A 4487-nucleotide genomic window follows, 5' to 3' on the forward strand; every position below is an offset into this window, starting at 1 on the left:
CCAAATTCCTGTCTCTGCCACTTACATTAGGCAGAACAGCAAAAGCATTAAGTCTCTCCTAACTTCAGAAATAAACATCCAGTTGAGGAAGTCTGTTTTATTCATCTTACGCAATGCACATATTTTGGTAAAATATATATTTTGATCGATTTTAATGAAATTACTTTAATGTTTAAGATTTTTGAGTTATAAACAATGATTATATATCATGATTGAAAGATCAATTTAAGAATCATTTGTCTGTTTGTCTACTATAGGTGAAACACATTATGAATAAGAAAGGCATAATGAGCAATATAATACAAAAGCATCATACAGTTAGGCTTTTTGTTGAGGAATATAGTTAAGTTAAAGGACCCGCTTGTTAGTTAAAGATGTGTACCAACGGAAAGGTACAAACCCCATACAACCCCCCCCCCACCCCCACTCACACATATACAACTCCCTATTAACCCTAATGCATCTGACTACTGTATCTACTTAGCATGGCGTTAAATTAAAAGAATTCATAAGTTACAGAGCAGTCTGTAGGCAGCCTGTCTGGTACGACAACAGTAGATACGAGAACCAGTGGAATACCATTTGCATTTTTCTTTTAGTTTTGCGATACCACATGATGATCCACACTTGAACTTGATTAACCTGCTCAGTCCTGTACACCTTGGATAATGATTATACCCATTCCACCTACAGGCTGAAAAAGTACCTCAACGGGGTTGAGCAAAGGCGAGTAGATGGGGCAGAACAGCAACGCCATTCTTGGATGGTGATATGAATGTGGAATGCTACACTGTACCATGTAATCATACATGTTTTCATAATTGTCTTCCGCCTACCTGTTGCCTTTCTGCTTCTGGAACCAGTTTTTGGTAGAGGTCATCCAAAAACAAAAGAAGGAGCTCAGTGTTGTACATTTACATTTACAGCATTTAGCAGACATTCTTATCCAGAGCGACTTACAAAAGTGCTTTGTCATTTACTCATAGAATACATCCTAGTACAGTACAGTAGGTTAGAATTAAACATACCAATGAACTAGAATACTGTAGAATACAGGGATGAATGCTGATACCTAGAAGTACAAAATACATAAGGTCTATCTTAAACAATGATAAGTGCAATAAACAATAAATGCTAGAGTTTGTTAAACAACATCAGCAATACCCTACAATAAGTATAAATGTAGTCAGTCAATATGGGAGCAGTGTCCGCTGTCCTTTAAATATTCTGCAAATTGATGGGTCTTCAGTCTGCGTTTGAAGACTGCAAGGGACTCTGCTGTCTGGACAGCAAGCGGGAGTTCATTCCACCATCTTGGAGCCAGGACAGAAAATAGTCTCGATGCTCGTCGTCCATGAGACCTGAGGCAAGGTATTTCAAGCCGAGCTGTACTTGAGGTTTGAAGTACTCGAGGTACGGATCGGGCTTTGACCATTGACCTCATGTATGAAGGGGCTGGTCCATTTTTGGCTTTGTAAGCAAGCATCAATGCTTTAAATCTGATGCGTGCAGCTACAGGGAGCCAATGAAGGGAATGCAGCAGTGGAGTAACGTGTAAACTTCAGAAGATTGAAGACCAGGCTATGGGCAGCTTCGGATGGTGATACCAGGGAGTTCTCAAAGAAACAGAGAGGTCATGGTAAGTCACGGTCAGTCAAGCATGCAGAGATACGTCTCAATACAGGTGTGTCAGAGAGTGGAAAAGAAAGAAGTAATTGAGTGTCATCACCATAGCAGTGGTAGGAGAAACCATGAGAAGATATTACATCACCAAGAGAACGAGTATACAAAGAGAAGAGAAGGGGGCCTAATACTGAGCCTTGTGGAACACCAGTGGAGAGTCTACACAGTTTGGATGTGGATCCTCTCCATGTTCACAGTGTCAAAGGCTGCTGAAAGGTCTACAAGAATCAAAACAGATGACAGTTTGGCAGGTTTAGCAGCATGAAGTTTTTCAGTCACTGCTATTAGATCCGTTTCTGTAGAATGTGCCGGTTTGTAGCCAGACTGATTGGGACCATGCAGCTGATTCTGGGTGAGAAAAAGAGACAATTGATTATAAACTGCTTGTTCAAGCCTTTTGAGAGGATAGAGAGAAGTCATACTGGTCTGCAGTTGGTAACGCTGGAGCTGTCAAGTGTGGCCTTCTTGAGGATTGGTACCACTCTGGTGGTTTTGAATGCAGTAGGCATGTATCCAGAAGATAAGGAGTTGTTGATGATGACAGAGATAAAAGGAAGCAGATCTCTTGCAATTGTCTGGAACAGAGCAGAAGGAATTGGATCCAGCAGACATGTAGTCAGATTGCTGGAAGTCAGGAGTTGAAGAATTTCATCTAAAGAAAGAGGAGAAAAAGAAGTCAGAGAGTTGGATGTTGGGGAATGCACATTGGTTGGAGGAGTAGGAACAGAGGAAAAGGACTGGCGGAATGCTGCAACCTTCTCCTCAATGAAGGTGATAAATTCCTCCGGAGTAAGAGATGAGGAAGGAGGGAGAGGGGGAGGATTAAGGAGAGAAGAAAAAAATAGTGACGAGCTTGCGTGGATCAGATGCTGATGATTCCAATTTCTCTCTGTAGTAGGATGACTTTGCAGATGACTTTGCACACTTCCAGTGTGAACTTGGAAAGAAGAGACTTGTATGAGCTGAGGTCTGAATCTACAAGAGATTTCCTCCACCGCCTCTCTGCAGTCGTTAGTTCTCACCTGTGGCAGCGAAGTGTTTCTGTTAGCCAGGGGGCAGGTGGGGAGGACTTAACAAGTCTAGAGGAGAGAGGGCACAGAAGCTCAATTAATCTGAATGAGGAGAGTGTAGAAATGAAAGAATTTGTAACTGTATCCAAATAGAGAGTCAGGGTCAGAAGATATTACTCAGAGATATAGAGAGTCACGGTGAGGAAGGGTGGACAAAATAGTAGAAGTAAGGGAAGAGGGAATTATGGAGTGCGGATTGTGACAGAAGGAGGAGGAACATGTTGGAGAGGACTGGATGGGAAGAGAAGAAAGGGAGAGAGAGAAGGATAGAAAGTGATGGTCTGAGAGGTGGAGGGGGGTGATTGCGATGTCCAATGTTGTGGTATACAGGTGAAGACCAGGTCCAGAACATTGCCCACTTTGTGAGTCGGAGGAGAGTGGTTGAGGGTGAGGTCAAATGCTGTCAACAGCAGAAGGATGCAGGAGGAATGCAGCTAGTCTGATGGAAGGTTGAAGTCACCAAGGAGAATGAGTGGATTTCCTTCAATGGGGAATTGACTGAGGAGGATGTCGAGCTCATCAATGAAGTGATCTAGGGAACCTGGAGATTGGTAGATGACAATAATAAGAAGTTTTGTGGGCAAAGACACTGTAATGGCATGAAATTCAAAAGAGGAGATGGAAAGAATATGAAAGGAAAGATAGACGATAGAAAGATGGAAAGAGAAGGAAAGTGGAGTGAAACGCCACTCTCGAGACAATAGTAAACCTGTGCCACCGCCCCTGCCGAGACGCCTCAGAGAATGGGTGAATGAAAAGGAAGAGGACAGGGCAGCCGGAGTCGCCGAGTTCTCAGGGGTGATCCATGTTTCTGTTGGAGCTATTAAGTGTAGGAAGTGGAGGGATGCTAATGCTGAGATGAAGTCAGCCTACTGGACAGCAGATTAGCAGTTCCAGAGCCCTCCTGCCAACATGATATGTGATGGTGCTGAGCGTTGTGAGTAAGTGAGGTTGCTGAGATTGCGACGTCTATGATAGCGTTGAGGAGATCTGCGGGATATGTGGACAGGAATTGTGAAACACATTTCAGATGCTTGATTTGTGTATGTATGCGATAAAAGATTGAGATAATATGGGAAGATACTTAGCTGAGTTTGTGAAGTCCTGTAGGTGAGATGTAGATGAACTGATTGAGAGCACCACCAAACCTTCTCCAGATGATGATTACCATCCTAATTTAACGCAGTCATCCTAATTTAATTAAATTTAGTTCAATAAGTGCTGAGCCCACCCCTCAATTCACACCTAAGGCCAGGGTGAAACTACACCGGTAACAACTAGGTTTAGACAACAAGCCTTGAATTTCACAGAATCTAAGGCAAAAGTAAGTGAACTCAAAGCCTACCTTAACCAACCAGAGGATAATCCAATGAAACAAACCAAAGCACACTGATACACAGATAGTATACTATTGCTAGGGCTAGTGTACTGTTGTTAAATCTAGTGTACTATTGTTAGGGCCAGTGTATTATCACTAGCTCTAGTGTACTCTCACTAAGGCTAGTGTAGTAGCACTATATCTAGTGTACCATTATTAGGGCTAGTGTAGTATCACTATGACAAGTGTACTATTGCTAATACTAGTGCACTATCAAGGGCACTAGTGTAGTAGCAATAGGGCTATTGTATCATGTATGGATCTTTGTACATAGTCCAGTTATGTTTGTGTCACATGCACTAATAGGTATCCATCACACTGTCCCACCATATAAGACCACATATACCATAGATGTA

This window comes from Electrophorus electricus, chromosome 19 (assembly GCF_013358815.1).
Source record: "Electrophorus electricus isolate fEleEle1 chromosome 19, fEleEle1.pri, whole genome shotgun sequence".
Classification (NCBI taxonomy): Eukaryota; Metazoa; Chordata; class Actinopteri; order Gymnotiformes; family Gymnotidae; genus Electrophorus; species Electrophorus electricus.